General features: G+C 40.2%; 1 protein-coding gene across 1 annotated transcript in view; it reads right to left on the bottom strand.

The window, feature by feature from the left end:
- Positions 1-19,787, bottom strand: part of CD53 (CD53 molecule) — a 431,830-nt gene that overhangs the window by 125,267 nt on the left and 286,776 nt on the right. The window lies entirely within an intron of this gene.

The following is a 19,787-nucleotide window of genomic DNA, read 5'->3' as shown; positions in this document are numbered from 1 at the left end:
ATTATCTCCTTCACATATGTTGTTTTGAGATGCTGCCATTCTTCTTCTGTTCCATCTATTTTCTTTCTTTCTTGAGATGCCAAAGGCATGAGTATTTCCTTCTCTGACAACAACTAGCAGTGGACTGAGGCGGGTCTACTTTATGTGCTCGAAACACGAAAAACCCGAATCCAAATAGCACGACACTTAAAAAGTGAACCGTGAATAGGTTGAATGCACTAAAGTGCGAAATTTAAAACCTTGAACCATCATAGTTGGCCAACCCACCACCCGCAACACACTACCTACTCAAACACAATAAAAAAAACACATGCATACACTAACCAAAACCCTACTTCTAACCCTAAATTAAAGCGCCAAAACCCTACTGCTAACCCTACACTAAACCCTATATACCCAACTATCTATGCACTACCCTTAATCCCTCCCTAACCCTAAGGTCCATAACTACCACACACATCCCCTACAGAGCTATACCCAAACAAACTAAATATTCCACACACATACACTTAACAAAACCCTACACTAAACCTTACATACATCACCTACACAAAACCTTACATGCACTACCTACCTATGCATTTACCTTAACCCCTCCCTAACCCTAAGGTCCGTAACTATCACACACTTACCTTATGGAGCTATACCGCTGACGGGCCAACTATGCAAATTCGATATTTCCACTTTTGTGGTTTCATTCATTCGATGTATTCCCGGTTCGCTCTTTACGTGTCACGCTATTTGGATTCAGGTTTTTCAGCTTTCGAGCGTGTAAAGTAGACCCAACTGAGACAACCAGTAGTTTATGGTGAGGGCCATCTTCCCAATGGGGGTGACTTTGTAAACTCTGATTTGAGGCCAAAGGCCATTCCACACTATAAGAAACTTTACCTGAGCTGCATACTTGCCACTTTTATATATGACCTTGTGACTGTTTTCTTCTGGTGAACCGTGGGTTGGCCACCATTAAGTCATTTGCCAGACAGAAGTCCTGAATGGCCTATCCTTCATTATTATTGCTGTTCCAACCATGTGAACCCAAGCAATTCACAAATCCTGTACTGTCTATCCTAATAAGATCTTCAAGTCATCCTTTATCAAGATCAATTCATTTTTCCCACTTTGTCAAGGAGATCCTGAAACTGCTGACTGACTTTTTCTCTTACCATTGCATCTCTGCTGTCAGGCACAGGAGGCTAATATCATGAAGACTTCTTCTTCTTCTTTTGGCTGCTCGCGTTATGGGTCGCCACAGCAGATCAACTGTTTCCATTTCTTCCTGTCCTCTGCATCTTGCTCTGTCACATCAACCATCTGCATGTCCTCTCTCACCACATCAATAAACCTTATCTTAGGCCTTCCTCTTTTTCTGTTACCTGGCAGCTTCTTCCTTAGCATCTTTTTTCCAATATACTCTGCATCCCTCCTCCGCACATGTCCAACCCAACGTAATCTTGCCTCTCTGGCTTTGTCTCCAAACCTTCCTACCTGGGCTGACCCTCTAATATACTTATTCCTAATCCTGTCCATACTCGTCACACCCAGTGCAAATCTTAACATCTTCAACTCTGCCATGTCAAGCTCTGACTCCTGCCTTTTTGTCAATGCCACTGTCTCCAACCCATATAACATAGCTGGTCTCACTACCCTCTTGTAGACCTTCCCTTTCACTCTTACTGGTACTTGTCTGTCACAAATCACTCCTGACACTCTCATCCACCCACTCCATCCTGCCTGTACTCTCTTCTTCATCTCTCTTCCACACTCACCATTACTCTGAACTGTTGATCCCAAGTACTTAAACTCATTCACCTTTGCCACCTCTACTCCCTGCATCCTCACCATTCCTCTATCCTCCCTCTCATTCACACACATATATTCTGTCTTAGTCCTGCTGACCTTCATTCCTCTTCTCTCTAGAGCATATCTCCACCTCTCCAGGGTCTCCGCCACCTGCTCCCTACTCTCACTACAGATCACAATGTCATCTGCAAACATCATATTCCATGGGGACTCCTGTCGGATCTCGTCTGTCAACCTGTCCATCACCATTGCAAATAAGAAAGGGCTCAGAGCTGATCCTTGATGTAATCCCACCTCCACCTTAAACGCATCTGTCACTCCCACTGCAGACCTCATCGCTGTCACACTACCCTTGTACATATCCTGTACCACTCTTAGATACTTCTCTGACACTCCCTACTTCCTCATACAATACCACAACTCCTCTCTAGGCACCCTGTCATATGCTTTCTCTAAATCCACAAAGACACAATGCAACTCCTTCTGACCTTCTCTGTACTTCTCCATCAACACTCTCAGAGCAAACATCACATCTGCAGTGATCATGAAGACTGATTCCTCTTTATACTGAAATCTGATTGCCATGAGTCTGTCACATATTTTGATAACATCCCTTACTGTCTTCAGTAGGCTCTCTCTCATCACAGTTCCCACACCATTTTTTGCCTCTTCCCCCAGAAGTGTAGCTGGTTCAACCATTGCCCTGTGTTGGTCCAATAAACTAGCTCCCCATCCCATCAGCTCCTAATGTGAACAGAAACAAAGGTCCATGAACAGGTACCTGGGCAGGAGACAATCAGGTCCCATCTCTGAGCCATGCCCCAACTCTTCACCCCCTCTGTGTTTCTTTAAAAAAAAAAATATATATATATATATATATATATATATATATATATATATATATCTGCACGCACACACACACACACACACACACACACACACACACACACACACACACACACACACACACACACACACACACACACAAACAAGCAAAAAAATTTTCTTTTAAACTGTAGCAAACAGTTGCTACATTTTATAGCATTTCCAGACCACTACAGTGCCCAGATTTTACTGTAAAACAATTACACTTTTTTAACTTTTAAACTGCAGAAAACTGCTTTTTACAGTTTAGATCACAGAGGGAGAGCAACAGAAATCAGGTTTGACAAGTGGCGGCTGGTGACTTCAAGTCAAAGGGGGGCTGCAGGAGACAGCTGAAAGGGTGGGGTCAATGGGAAGGGGTGGGCCAACTAGAAAAGGGAGGAGCTATGCTCAAAACCACAAAAACTGTAACTTTAATTAGATACTTTGCCCTGGGTGCCAAATTGTCATTATGAGAGCCCAATCAAGACAAAATGAAGTGTAGAAGAAAAAAAATATTTCAATGCATTGGCTGCATGACAGCTGACTTAGTATCTAGATGGAAACAAAAAGGTTGTGAGGCATGAAAACATAAATTACTTTTTAAATACATTACTGGAATGCCAGTCAAAATCAAGTATAAGAAAAACAAGCAGCACTCACCTCAAACCACTTCTCCTTGCACTGCAGTTCTAATTATAATTTATATTCAGCTTTATTAAAGTACCAAGTAACATGCTGAAAGTAACAATCTCTGTGATACCCTCACTTGTAAAAAGGTTTCTTATCCAAAAAAGACCTGCTGCCTGACAGCTATCTACTTGTTTCATGGGGGAAAACATGATCAAAGTAAAAAATGAAAAGCAAACAAGAAAGTAGCGCAAGATACACTGCTTAAAGAATTACTGTACAGGTAATGGACCACACATGACAGATTGGCATTCTGTTTAGTTTACAGGTAAAGCCTGCAAAGATGACTGCAAGTCTCCAACAAATGTAATGAGCTTCTTAAACTAATGTAATCCTGTCCTTTATTACAAATACTGTCATATGCATTTCAATACCCAAGGCTTATACATTATTTAGTTATGTAAGTATTCTCTGCATGACAACAACAGAAAGGCTTTCAATGTTGGCAATTCTTTAACAGTATGCTTATTAAAGCTTACTTGCATCTTACAATCTCAGACATGCTTACCTGATGGTCATTAAAGCACTGTAATTTAAACACAGAACAACAGGCACTTTCTGAATAATAATAAGCATAAATCAACAGTATAAAAATATGACAGAAACCAGAACATTCTGCAACCTCAAAAACAGATAAAAAGCCACTCTAGAACTTGTGTCTACCTTGGTTGGGGGATACTCTGCACATTTACACTGCATAACTGCTCCTTGCCTTGCTTGGACACATCCAGAGTCGCTACATGGGGGAGTGTGGTGCAACAAGTATGTCACAATTTGAAATGCCTCTGGCTGACTGTGAAGGCCATGACACATTTGTCATACCTCTTAACCTCAGAGCAAGAAATCTGGACAAATCCATATATAGAAGTGGGACAAAAGCCCAAAAATAAGGACAAATTTTAAATATTGCTCTTATAAATTTAGAAAGATAATAGAATAGTAGGTTTTGCATTAGTATGAATTTTCTGAAGGGTATGACATCTGAAACTCAAATGTCTGTCATTATTTTCTAACTTCAGCCTTTAATGGTTTGCCATGAATTTGCCAAAAAAAACACGATTTTATGAAAAATGGACCAAAAATGTGATGCAAAAATATAAAATAGCCACACAATACAGCTGGAAACCTGTCAAAGAAGGGACACTTTTTTTTAATATTAGTACTGCTAACTTGAGCAGCTGACAAAATAAAATAATCTACATGCATTTCTCAAATAAAAGTAATCTATAATTATTACAGCTATTTATTAATTGTAAACCCTCCATGTTTTCTTCCAAAATTGCTATTTTGCGGAGGGATTATTAGGGGAAGGGCAACATTTTGAGCCAAAATCTGGGACTGTTGAGAAGTTTGGATATACCAAATTCTATAAAGCAATTTATTTGCACGTACCTCTCAACCTGTTAATGAAGGAAATCTGGACAAGGCCAAATATATTGGGGGAGCATATAAACAGTACTAAAAATTGCTCTTGTATAAACCGAGACAGTTAATAGAATAACAGGTCTTGCTTTAGCATGCATTTTTCTAAAGGTTATGAAGTCTGAAACTCAGCGTCTGTCATTATTCAATGACTTAATTCCTAAATGATTTGCCAGAAAACCACAAATTTTATGAGGAACAAGCCAAAAATAAGAAACTAAATATATTCATTCTGTGAAAATCTGGACGGTTAGGAGGTATAGTTCAGCCGGGGCTGTCTTTGAGGTTGCCGCCATTCCCCCTCACAAAATCATGGTCGAATAGAGCCTCCCCCCTGCAGCCATTCCAATGAACCATTACTTGGCTATTTCACCCCATTTACCATAAACACTAATGTACATACTGCTTTACTTCTATGATGATTTGGAATTCATTGAATGTTTTATTTTGCATTTTAGAACACAAACACTAAGACATCTGCTAAACAAAGCAATGCAGTCTCATAGTGAAAACAGACTTAGCATTAAAACTTCTCTGCCCTTGAAACTCACATTCATTGAAACAGCATTGAAACCCACATCCAAAGAAAATACATTTGGCTAGTAGCAGATAAAGATTAACTTTGGGCTATTTTTAAATGATAGGCCTCTTGCACACAAAACATACATGTGTTCTGTGATGCACCTTCCTGACTGCATTAAATTATTTTCCTTGTATAATACAGTACAATTGTTAGAGGTTGTTTTAAATTTATCGTTTTGAACATTTTTCCAGTAAACAATGAAACAAAATGCATGCACCAATAATGACAAAACTGCCCAGTTGAGAATATTTCCGTCATAAAAGTCTACTCAAACTTCTACAATCCACCTGCATCAGTGAATATGCACAATTTCTGCAGAAGTAAAAGTCATCTAAATAATTCCACATTAAAAAGATCTGTAACTAATGAAGAGGTTGCTGCTAGCAAACAACTTTATATTTTATTGATAATCTGCAAATAAAGTGCCTGTTGCCCTTAAGGAATAAACTGTCTGTATTACATTTAAAAAATGATAAGCTAGTAATATTGCAATAGGGAATGGATGGCAAATAACAGACAGGTTCATAGTTACTAGGTATCTTCACCAAAGAGGACATTCTCAAGACGGGAGCATCTACCCCGTTTACAAAACAGTACAATATCAGCAATGCATCTACATACTGTGAGACTAGAACCCACAGCCTTCTGCATCAGAAGCAAATACACTACCTGCTGTGCTATTAACAATGCGAGCAATCTCAGCATAAGCAGCACTAAACATTTCTTCCCCTGCAGCTCTCAGCTCCTTGTAAAATCTACTCGACACTCAGCTGTATCTCTCAACTTTGCAGCACAAGAAATATGGAAAAAAGCCAAAATGTATTGGGGAGGGACAAAAGCCCAAAGACCAGGGACACATTTTAATCATTGCTTGTATAATCTTGGAAAGTTGCTAGAATAAAATGCCATGTTACCACAATGCATTTCACTGCCAAGGCTTGAACCCAGGACCCTGTGCAAAACAGTCAGAGCAACATACCACTATGCCAAATCAGCTGAGGAAAAAGAGGAAGGCTGAAACTTAAATGGCTACCATTTAGTGAATTCAGTTCTTACCATAGGTGTCAACCTCTTAGGATAAAAGACCTGGACAAAGCCAATAATGGGGGAATACAGTCCCACAAATAGGGACAAATTTCAAATATTCATCTTATACACTTAGAAAATTGTTAGAATAAAAGGTTGTGTTACTATGTACTTTCTGAAGAATATGAAGTCTGAAATTCAAATGGCTGTCAATTTTATTTAACATTTGTTAACCAGAAAAGTCTGACTTGGAACAAAAGCCAATTTTCAGTAGAGGCCCTGGGAGAAATACTGCAGACACATGTCTTTGTAACATGGGAGGACACCAGAGTAAACCTACACAAACACAGGAAGGCCCATGCAGACTCCACACAGAAGGCACCCCAGCCAAGAATCAAACCAGAGATCCTCTAGATGTGAGGCAACAATGCTACCACTGCACCATCAACTATGTAAGGAATTAAAAACTCAGAAACCACAGATTTTACAAGGAACAGAACAGAACAAAATATGAGGCAAAAATCTCCAAATGTTTCACAAATGGTGGTGGGTAGGGAATTCAGGCTCTTGTTACCTGTAGCCAAGGTACAGGGTTCAATCACCACCAGCAGGTATTCTGAGTTCTCTCTAGCCACCAGTACACACCAACATAAGTATTATACACACACACACACCTAGAATCTCATACCAGCAAAGCTCCTGCCAAATGAGCAGCTTGAATCTCATACCTGCCAAATGCTCAGCTTTCCATCCTGTGTTTATGATAGAAATTGCTTCCACTGATAAAATCCACAGTTTGCTTTGCAAAGTAAAATCTACAGCCATACCTGCAACAAGCAGCTTGCTTTCACTGATAAAATCCACAGATGTACCTGCAAGACTCAATAGCTTTCTAAGCTCCTGCAGCCTGCATTTGTGCCAGAATGCACACTTATGGTTTCTCAGCTCTTTCCTGAAATGGTCCAAAACTGTTGACTCTGCAGTCCAATCCCCTTCCAGTCTACGTGGTTAGCACTGCATATACCTCTGAGGAATCAGCAGTCTGCTTCCTTCTTCCTGAATCCAGACTGGTAAGGCAGCCGTCTGGATTTACTTTGTATGGAGGACTGTAGGACTATACCTTTGTGGTTCACAGCTGGGAGGGCTGCAGTCCTGCAGTCCAATATCATGAGCTACCATTGGGTTTGACCATGAATGCAATGCTGGTTTTTAGAATCCAATATACATTAAACAGTGACCGGGATCAGATGATTGCTCTCCCAGTACTTTGTACATGGGGCCCCTCCCACCTGTCCTAGGCATGTTACTGCCCCCCATGGCACTGTATCTCTGTATACCAAGCCTAAAACTTCACCACTACACTTTCATCTTGTTTCCAGAATATCCAGTCTACTTCTTACCATCATGTCATTCACTTCAAGCAGCAAATCGTATATTCAATATTGCAGTCCTTAATTTATCTTTTGCAGCTCTATTAGATTAATGTCCAGCTTCCACTCAAGACAGCTATCACAAGTAACCCAGTGTGGGCAACTGGACACTGGCTAGTAGCTTATGATCCAGAGTTACTGGGCCTTATGGCACATCCTGGCCAATAGTGGTGCATAGACCCCTCCCATCATTAGCATGGATTTCTGGCATTGATCAGGTCCTTAGCCCACTTACCACTGGTAAATATCCATGCTCCTTCTTTTGATAACATTAGTCAACTTGATCAAATCCCTAGAAACAATTTTTACACCACTGAGTGGCTAACCATGACATAGTGCACAGCCCACAATTCATGTTCTGCAATCAACAGCACCACAGTTGATGCCTAAAGTGGGTAGTCCACACAACCCTTTTTTCATTAGGCACCACATAGACTCTACTGCCTATGACTCTGTTTATTTTAGGCACTTTTTTGTCAGACCTAGCAGGTTTAGCTGATTGGACTGAATTTGAACTGGGTACCTTCATTCCATGAGGAGGGAAAACCCAGCATATTTTTGGGAGGAGACCCACTCAGACATGAGGAGAACATGTAAACTCTATATAGACAGTGACCAGATGTTAGGGTCACAGACAGAGCTGGCATAATAGTTAAAGTGTTCGTCTCCAGTGCACAGAATGCAAGGTTCGATCCTGACCTCTGGCCAGTGTCTGTGTGGAGTTTACATGTTGTCCCTCTGTCTCTGTGGGGCTCCTCTCACTTTACCAAAACACATTGGGTGCTTCTACCTCAAACTCACTCAAAAACTGAATCGAGGCATGGGTAGTAGCATAGAGCCTAGGTAGTGCCAATAAGGGGAAGAGTTGTATACACCAACTATTTTAGACATCAGTGGTGGTGCACATTGTGCTCTAGACAGGAGAACATGGATCAAAGACTGTGTGCCATGTCAGGGCTAGCCACGTGATGGTGTAAACTTGGCTCTAGGTGATTATTTTAACTAATGGTGCCAAAAATAGGCATGTGAATTGCCTGGTGTTAAGTGGGTTAAGGACCTGTCCCACTCCGACCTACACCAGGAACCCATACTAGTGCTGGGAGGGATATATGTGACTGCAATTCAGGTCTGTGGACAGTGTTCCAGAATGGGTGCATGCAAGACACAGTACACAGAGGGCTCTTATGCCTCTATACATCTTGTATATGAATATTGGCAAGTGCGTACCCACCATAAAGCCAAACAGATCTGGGTCACTAAGCTACTGGCTGGCTGGTGTCCAACTGGCCATCTTGGGTTACCTGGGATAGTTCTGTTGAGTGACAAACATAAAACCAATCAACTTTCCGAACATGAGCTAAGTATTACTACACTCAGTACAGGTGTATCGATAAGATGCAACTTGGAAGTGGATGACATGATGGTAAGATGGAGGTTAAATATTCTGTGCATCCAGGAGATGAGATAAAAGGACAGTGCAGTAGAGCCACTTGTCTTGGAATCCAGAGTCTACTACTGGGAGGGTGTGGGCAGGATAGACTAGAAGTGATGTGGGAATAGTAAGTATTGAGGAAGACTCTTCAAAAGACAGCAAGGGATGTCATCAGAATCTGTGATGTGATTAAGATATTGAGTGAATTAGGAGAGAAATGGATCCAGAGGGTCCTCACAGCAGTATAGACAGAAAGGCATATCCCAGATGGCCAACATGCTCAGCATCTTGATCATATCTGCTATGACCTTACTGTTCTTTCTTCTTCTTGGGTGGGTTCCTCTCCTTCTTTTTCTTCTTTCATCGTAGTCTATGTCTGGGGCAGTGAAGCTTCTCTGGGGTTTTCTTTATTCAGAAGCTGCAGGAAATACTTCTTCCATCTGCTTTCGATTTGAGGCACAGTTTGCATAGTGGTTAAGGTCTTCACCGCTGATCTAGAATGTACAAGGCTGAATCTTGACCTTCAGCTAACACCTGTGTGGAGTTTGCATGTTCTCCCTATGCTTCTATGGAGTTTCTCCCACATTCCAAACACATCTTGAATGTGTCCACCTCAAACGCACCCAAGAATGGCATTGTGGGCAGCTGCACAGATTCTTGATGGTACTTTTTGGGAGAAGAATTGTGTAGACGAACTGCTTTGGGCATCAGCCATGGTGCACGGCATCTTCTAAATAGGAGATCAATGGATCACAGACTGCTTACTGTGTCTGGGCTAGCCACTCAATGGCGTAAAAAGTGGTCCTAACTGATTAAGTTACAGTGCTTAATGTGACCTACATGAGATGTTGGGTTCTTGAAATATTTTGTCTTCCATAGTGTCTAAACTTGCTCTTGCAGACTGGTGCAGCAGTTTTATCATGTATGAGTCCATTAATTAAAATGAAGAAATAATAGTTCCGTGGGGGGCTATTTTTAGGGAATCACTCACTCAGTCCCTAGCTGTGCATAGTGCCATTAAAATATGTTATTCAGTTGCTCAGAACTTTCTAAATAGCAGCCTTAATGAATATACATTTGTTTAAAATAAAATGTCAGAAAATACACAGTCTGAGTTTTAGTAAAATAAATTCAGTGACATTGTTATTGCAAAGAATTTTTTTTTTCTTCCGGTCTTTCCCTACCTCCTACCACATTTGTGATTTGGAGAATAAGGGCATTGAGTTGTGTGATGAAGCTAATGATTTGGAAAATATATTGGATGAGAAGGCTTCAGCAGAATATATTAATTATATTATCCTAAGTTATTTTTACAGTTAATGTCCAAGCATTCTGAATGAGTATTTATTGCTGTTTCTGAGAATAAACTCTTGGTACAAGTTAACCAAATGTGTGCCTTCATCTTCATCTTTCCCTCTCCTCTATTACACACATCTTCTGTTGTATTACAATAAACATTCACATTTTTCTCAAGAAGTTTCAGATTTTTTGATAAGATGTGCAGAGTTTCAGAGGCTGCACATCAGTTGTTCAAGAGGATCTCAACAAAAATAGAGAAGGTTAATGGAATCCACTAACTGTAGTAAGCAAATAAGTTTAGACAAAAATGATGCAATCTTTAAAGTATATAGTAAAATGATTCACTCGTCAGATACTTAACAGTTAAAGCATTTATCTTACTTTTTATTAGAAAGTATTAGAATGACATTCACTGAACTTGGGAGATATCTGATGCCTTTCCTTCTATAGAGGATAAACAGATGATGGCAAATGTTCTACTTAGTGCTACTATCATGGCAGAGTCTACCATCTTTTCTGATGCATATCTGGATATGCTACCCATAGGCGAAGAAGACTGAAAGGAAGAAAACACAGGAAGGAGGGAAGTGTAACATTACAGATATGTGAGGTACTCACCAGAGCAATCCTTCCAGATTTCTTTTTAGTATCTCCCTCCTACCATCCCCCTACTCCTCTGATTTATAGTCCATGGTCAGTTTCATGTTCTTCTTATGCAATGGTCTGGATGACAGTGTGTGTGACTGCAGATTGAGCGATTAAGTGATTTACAGACTACTGGGCCTCATCTAGGCAGATGGAACCATGGCTTTTATACAGGTGGTAGATTGACATCTTGGGTGTTGTCATTCTCCAAAAATATATAAAGTGGGGGTTGTGTCTCTGAAAAATGAAGTGATGTGGCCTCTGCTGTCTCTCATGTATGCAAAAGTACCAGATAAAAGTCACATTGCATACAAAATGCTCAAGAGCCAGCCAAAAAAACATGATCAGTACTTGGACAGATGATGGCTGAATGACAGGGATAGTCGATATAACCCATAGGTTATTAAGATTGAAAGCAAAGCAAGGTGGTTATTTATCTACTGCTATGGTGAGTACCTCACACAGTCATACTATACTCCTGTCTGTATTTTCTGTAGGTGAACAGTAAAAGAAAGGGCAGAGTCTGTATCAAGCTCCAGATATTTATAATCACAAACCATCTTACTGTACCCCAGCTGAGGTTTGGAAATGATACAACTCTTAGGAACTTAATTTAACCTAGCCTATGTTCTAGAAAGCATGTCCTCAGTTTTTGTAGTATTTATGCAATATTCCTTTTTAGTAAGCCAGATGTGTAAAGAGACAAGCTGGTGGTTTCATTATTTGGAAATTTTTAGTAGATAAACTCTCTGTAGAGGTTGGTACTAAGGGTGTTGTAAGTGAGGGAGTTGATATACAATGTAAACAGCAGAACCAAGCCTTGGGATAACCCTCTAGTCACAGGCAATGAGGCTGCTGATGCTGCATATAACCAGACTTTGAAATTGCGCTAATTTGAGACATGCTCAAAACTAAGGATCCCTTTCCTTTTTTTTTCACTTTTTTACAGAGGATCTAAGTTACCTATCTGAGAACCAGCAGGCCAAAAAGCACTTCCAGACAAAACAAGTTGTCTAAGCCAAGAAAACTGAATATGTTTTTCTGTTATAGTAAAGTTCCCCACAGCTCTGTGCAGGGGACACCCTGCTTTGCACAACTAATTTAATATAATCAACTCTGGGTTTATTTCACCAATGGGATGATGGGGAAAACCAATCAAGAGGTTTCTGTAGGACATTTATTTATTTAATTATTTATTTGCCCGCTACTGCAATTTCAGGTGAGTGGCTCTCAGTCAGTTGACACTGATCCACTCACAAGACAGAAAGAAAAAAAATGCTTCCATAACATAAAAAAATGGCCTATTTCCTGTTCATAGAAAAAAAGTACATTTTGTTCTGTGGTGTAAAAGGATACAAATCTGAGTATGATGCAGGCAGAGGGAGAGCTGCTACTGCCAGGTTGCCCACCACTGGGAAAGGGAGGTGGTTGTGGCTCACCACTGGTGTGCCACCTATTAGAAGAACTAGGTGTTGCAGCCTATGGGCAGCTACTGCCAATGTGCATATGCATGTATCCCAGAGATCTTGAGGAAGTACACTCACTAAGGCTGACAGCAGCGGTGCAGCACACCTTATCACAGCAAGGAAGCAGGTACTCAGCTGGGCAGGGGTAGGTCACTCTGCAGGAACAGCGAACTGGCCTACTTCCTACCATTTGACTCTTGCCACTGTGGAACAAGTGGGACAACTGAACAGGGATGAATGGGCCATAGGGCTTTTGCCTAGCCTGGTCCAGCTCTTCCACAGAGAACAAATGGGACTATCAGGTGCAGATGAAGGAGCCACTGAGAATTAAAGAACTGCATATTAAAAATATATTTCATAAAAACAGTTAACGGTGTGTGTGTAATTATATATATGTGTATGTATATATATATATATATATATATATATATGTGTATATATATATATATATATATATATATATATATATATATATATATATATATATATACATATATATATATATATATATATATATAAATATATATACATATACATATATATATATATATAATTTATTTGCAGGTAAGTGGTATAGTTTTCCATATGTCAAGGCATGTCAGAATTGATTAAAAGCACAGAAAATGTTGGCCAGGAGTTACAATGAACATGTACAGCCCTTTACATTTTTTGAGAAAAGATGTTGGCTTCTTGTATAAAATAAGAGGGTGCTTTCTTTAATAATTTATTAGCTTTCTGTAAATAGAAAGGTTTGAAATCAAATGTGTCAACATGCTCCAGAAGATGATTAGGTGATTGTAGGAAATGCTTCTAGAAAATTACAGAAAGCATTATAAAAGATATGGAAAAATACTGCAAAAATCATAGTCTTCAGTACACAACTCTGATACTCCTAATAGTCTGTTATATGATTCTATTAACCACATAACTTATTAAACTGATGTGATATCATGTATAGATGCTTTCAATCTGTTTTTTTTAATTATATTCTAGTTTTTGGAGCCCTACTACCAGCTGACCATTAGGTCCCGGTGATCTTTTGGCCTATTCATTCCTCATGGGGTGAGAGCTGTTCCCAGACTGTTCATTCCCTGGGAAGTAAGAGACAACTGTGGACCTATCATTCTGGCATCCATTAGGATATTTTTACTTATGCAGTTTAAGCCCTCTCCTTAGTGGTGATGTAGGATTCTGGTTCATCATGCATGGAATCACCTATGACCCTGATATGAGGGAGTGCCTGTTCCCTGACATGCTCCAGTAAGGGCTGCTATGCCAGATTGGTTAGAGCCACCCCGCACTCATTCCTCCCCTCCCTGGGGCCTGGTCTTGGGACAGCATCTGGCACTAGTGATGCTAGACATTTATCTAGGTGATCCACTTCAAACAGGTTACAGTGGAAACCTAGTGATCACTGTGTCTATCCTGCTTAAATGTTTGTTAATAAATCTATTAATGAACAGTTGCCTTGCCAGACAATGCATTCAGCAGTAACATTTAATTCCACAACCCTTTAAATCCAGAAAATGTAGTACACGAGAAGAAATATTTCCAAAAATTATGATAAGGACATAGCCTTCATGAAAGAAACCACTAGTGAAGAGTTTGATGTGTGCTCTTTATGCAGCTGATCACATAAATATGCATGGAATCAAAGGTTCCAGCTCCTCTCATCACGGTCAACATTTTTAAGAGTCAAGTCATATACATTTCATGTACCGTAACATTAAAATCCTTTTGGGATGATTTATTTACAGCAGGGGAAACAGCCACGCACACAACAAAACTGGACACTGCCTCACTAAGTTGAATGTGGACATTTTCATCTGTTGTCACACCACGTGTTTTACTCCTTTCTCCTTGTAAAGTTATCGGTCATTTAAGTCAGGGTTCATGTTCTCAACAACACTAACACTTTGCTACGATTGATGAAACCAGACAAACAATCTCACTATTGCTTCCCTTACCATATACTATAAATTGTTACATTTTTGCCAGTCTTCATTATATCTACTAAACATGTAAGCAGTTTTTATAATTTTAGCAGAAAAATGTAATGTCTTAAAATCATTTAAAAAATGCAGATTTTGAGCGGACAGTGAAATGAAGACAGTGAAAACTGCTGGAACGTTTTTGAGGGCGATCTTTTACTTGCCTTGTTCTGGAATATGGGAGAGCAAATAGCCCTGGGAATATAAACTGTGGAGTAGATACCACACACAGGTGTGGGATGCAAACAATTCAGCAAGACAGCAGTGGTTAAAGCAGGGATCTGCCTTTACTGGGATGTTAGCAAGTTGACACATAAGTAGTCTATTGTCTAGATATTTACTTCCATCTAGAAGAGTTTAGTCTTACAGAAAAGTTGTTTCTGGTTTCTTAGGTGAGAGTTTTTCACTTTTTTCTGAAGAGTAGTAAATGAGAACTAGTCAGTTCTTTAAACCTATTCCATGCATTATTTGTTATTTTAAAACCTTTAATGTGGGAAGGGCTGAACTTGGGGGGGGGGGGGGTCGAGGCTCCTACTATTTTTTACACTGGAAATAATTTGTTTTTATGGGATGGACTAGGATATTTGCAGAATGTTCTAGGACTGCATATAGTCTTCACCAGTAGGCAGATAAAATGTGTACTACAGTTTAATAATTGTGATATTGTAGACAGGGGAGCAGATGGGATAAACATAAGCTCTTCAGCGAGAGGGTAAAGTTCAGCTGTCTACAGTCCTTCAAAAATAGCTGTATAAGAATGAGGGACATAGTTTCTAGGTACATGGTAGATGGTTCAAGAGAAACATTGTTTGGATGATTAATTAACATTTGTCTGTTGCATATGCTGATTCCCAACACCCATTTATTTATTTTATGCATAGGTGTATAGTAAATCAGTAAGAGTATTCATCCCATTCTGTTTATAAGAAAAATATTTGACAAAATTTGCTATTAAAAATAAAATTGCCCACTTATCAGTATATATTTTGGTTATTGTAAGACACTGACCCACACCAGTTCTATATACGCTACAGAAACTGCAATAACAAAATATACAGTAAAACATTCATGGGGAAAAAAACTAGAGCAGTTTGCCTAATTCATTACAAGGGCAATATGACTGAGGTGAAGCCTTCCAACATGATTATGGTATTAAACTTCTGAAGGGACAAAAGAAAAAAATCCTCGTACTTGGTGTTTGCAGATGAAGCCTGGGGATTGTTCAAAGCCCTCCCTAAATGGCTTTACAGGCCAATGGATGTGGTGGGAAAGCAACACAGTTGCAGGTGGTTAAATTCAAATTGTGTTATACAGTGGTAGGCTGTTTCTTGAAGTCATTTTAGCTTCTATAAATGACTGATTGCAAGGAAGACCGTGGTCTGTACTTCTTTTTTTTTGGTGTTCTTCCTTCATTTCATGGACTTGTAATGCTTCCAAATCACTGCCAGAGAGTTATTAATGTATCCGATGGTTACAGAATGTGTAGTTAAAAATTTCTGCCAACCATGAAGTTGGTGCACAGATACTGTGGGTGTTGCTTTCTCTCCCATTAATGCTGTTGGAAATGAAGGCTAAGAGAAAAAGTATTTATCAAGGCAGGTAGGCTACATCTTTCTGTGTAATCCCAACTGTTTTAGGCAACTGTTAAAACAGATGTACATTTTATTACAAATGCGTTTCCGTGTCTTCTGATCTTACAGCTCCATGAAAACCAAGTGATATTTGCCCTGGTTTCAGTATGCAGACGTTTACTTTGTGAAAAAGCTAGTCTCCTAGTTACACACTAAAATACGAAGAAGAGTTAGGAGACTCATTTAACATGCTTGCCAGCATACAGTCCATTCCATTTGCCTTTGGCTATGGAAATAACCACCGTCCCAGCTGAAAATAGAAGTAGGCGACATCCAGTATGTTCTGTTTTATATTCTATATGCTAGTTCTAATAAACGTGACGACATAAAACGTTTCCATTGACTCCATCTTTTTGTGCTGCTCATCTTCATGGAGAAGTCTTTACATTTTGCTAATGGTATATCAGACAAATGGATATTACTCTCAAAGAGAACAAAGGGACTTCAGAATTTTATTTAGCTTTTGTTGACTGGTTTAGTTCCAGTAGACTGGTAGCCTTTTTGCAGGTGAAACTGAAGTGGTATTTATACTGCTGGGGGAAATTTGACCAGGGCATTTGGGAACTTCCCCCTAACCTTTCTGATTGGTGTTGTGAAATCTTTTACATCTAAATGAGCTGTCATCAACTCAGGCAGATGGGGCCTTGGTTTAACATCTCATTTGAAGAGGCGACACACTCGGAAGTTTAGCTTCCCTCTTATACTGCATTACAGTGTCAGCAATCAATCTGCCTGGTGTGGGAACAGAGCCCACAGCTTTTTGCAGTAAAGGTGAGTGTACTACTATTTGTGTCACTGACACAGGGAAAACAAACAAACAAAAAAACATTCAAGTCTAGTCACTGCTGCAAAGACAAACCATACCTACAAAATATATTAGAAATGTAAATAAGTTTCCTCCCACATCCCAAAGACAGGCTGTAGGTGGATTGGACATTCTAAATTGACCCTAGGTGTGAGTGTGTGCATGTGTGTGCCCTCTGTGGAAGGTTGGGCACCGGGCTGGCAACTCAACACCGTAAAACTCCACTGTCAATCCTGAGCGGACAGGTGATCTGCTGTGGCGACCCCTAACCGGGAAAAGCCGAAAGAAGTAGAAAAAGAAGAAGAAGTATTATGCGTTCATTCATTTGTTCTCTGACCACACTCTTAACCCACTATATGATTGCAGGGATGTTGCAACCAAACATAAAACTACTGTTCAATTTCAGCCTTACTACAGGATATGTGCCCAAAGAGTGACGTACAGCAACAGTGGTCCCTCTCCATAAAGGTGGTGCCTCAACGGATCCTGGAAACTATCGCCCCATAAGCCTGACTAGCTTGATCTGCAAAGCTATGGAAAGGATCATCATGGACCTCATAAATAAAGATATTGGGGACCTACAGACACTGGATCTTACCCAGTTTGGCTTTGTTAAGGGCAGATCCTGCCTCTTAAACCTGGTTGATTTCTTTGAAACAGTCACCAAGGTGATTGATGAGGGGAAGGTGGTCCACACAGCCTACCTGGACCTCGCAAAAGCCTTTGATACAATATCCCACTCGAGCATTATAGATGAGCTCACCAGCTTAAATATAAACCCCTATGTCACTAGATGGATTGCAAACTGGCTCAAGGACAGAACCCACATGGTTAGAATTGCTGGAGCCATGTCAGACTCCAAACCAGTTACAAGTGGTGTCCCACAAGGCTCAGTCCTGGGACCTCTCTTGTTCGGTATATATTTCTCGGAGGTACAGGCCAACATGGAAGGACTGTGGCTGACCAAGTTCGCAGATGACTGCAAACTGGGCACCATAATCGACTCTCCAGCCGACACAAGCATCCTCCAAAAGGGCCTCATAGAAACAGACAACTGGTGCCAGAGCCATGGCCTCAAGCTAAATGCCAAAAAATGTATAGTCATCCCCTTTGGCAAAAACAAAGTGCCTACAAATTACCACCTAGGTGGTAATCCATTAAGTACAGAAGAAGTAATTAGGGACCTGGGGACCCAAGTTGATAGCAATCTCTCATTTGACAACCACGTGGCCAAAGTGGTTAGAAAAACATTTTATATAGCCCACCTAATCATGAAGGGATTCACATCTAGATCAGGGGAGATCATCGTGCCTCTTTACTCATCCCTCATCAGGCCCATAATTGAGTACAATGCCCCTTTTGGGATGTACCTTACCAGACACCTGCAGCAACTGGAAAGACCCCAAAAGTACCTCACCAAGTGGATCAAAGGGCTCAAACAGATGCCATATGCTGCCCGGTTAAAGAAACTCCAGCTCTACTCAGTGGCATACCGCCTGTTCAGAGGTGATCTGTGCCTGACGTATAAAGCCAGTCCAACCTGGAATTAATGGACATGCTGCACCTCAGAAAATCCAAATCCCATCGAGCTACGCGCTCGAGAGACTTGAACCTCAGCACTGAAATAAATAGGACATGCTGGAGGGACAGATTCATAACCCAGAGGCTCCCTTCACTCTGGAATAAAATCCCAGTCCAGGTTAGGCAGAGTCCCTCATTGACTCTCTTCAAGAGGAATCTTGATGAGTGGATGGGAGATCGTAGGTTTACCCCGGGTATCACTTCTGTGTCACTGTTAGACAGAGGCACAGTATACTAACCTCGAAAAAGGGCATAGCAAAATAAATTTAAAATGGGTGGCGAAAGCCAAACACATTCTTGCTAGGCTTATAAATGCCCTAGGGCAGATAGCCTAGTATGAACCTATGAACCTATGAACCTATATGTTCTAGCACTGAGTGGGTGCAACAGATAAAGGCTCCTCTTGACTGTGGTGCCAGGCTACTGCAGGGTATTCTCACTCACACAATGTCCATAGGTGTACATGCAATCTGGAGGATATCTAGTTCACTTACTGTATGACTTTGGGAAGTGGGAGAAAAACCAGAGATGCTAGAAGGTACTCCAGCCACAAACCAGACTGAAGACCCAAGTTGTGTGAGGCAGTAATGCTAATGACTCCCATTCTGTGCTTCAAGTACTGAAACTAATTGTTGCCTGTAAAAGTATAACCGTTATTTTTCCACTTTAGAAATATTCCAGAGTTTTCTGTAAGTGCAATTTATCATTAAGAAAGAGTGGCCCATTTTTCTTAGAAAAGTTATTCTTAAAAAAAAAAAAAAACCTGTACTACAGATTTCTGTCTCATGTTTTTGAAGCTGCTCTACATTTAATGCCGAGAGATTAGCATATTATGTATAAATGACTGATTAAACTGTAAAGATACAAAGATAAATACTCAGTTTCTTGCAATGTTAGGAATATCTGTTCAAGATTATGATTAAAACATTTACTTAGGAAATACATAAAACTGAGGTTGCTAACATTGTTTACCAATCTGAAAAGTAAATAATTAACTGAGTGGACCATCTGAAAGTTTGCAGCACAGCCAGCAGCAGCTGTTATACTATGTGAGCCTTTCACCTGGGTTCGTTCACTTATTCATCCATTCTTTACTATCCCATTCTACAGTGCTCTTTT

Source organism: Protopterus annectens, chromosome 7.part0, assembly GCF_019279795.1.
Source record: "Protopterus annectens isolate FY-2018-M chromosome 7.part0, PAN1.0, whole genome shotgun sequence".
NCBI classification, from domain to species: domain Eukaryota; kingdom Metazoa; phylum Chordata; order Ceratodontiformes; family Protopteridae; genus Protopterus; species Protopterus annectens.
Note: the sequence above shows the minus strand (reverse complement) of the source record. Positions and strands in the feature narration are given on the sequence as shown.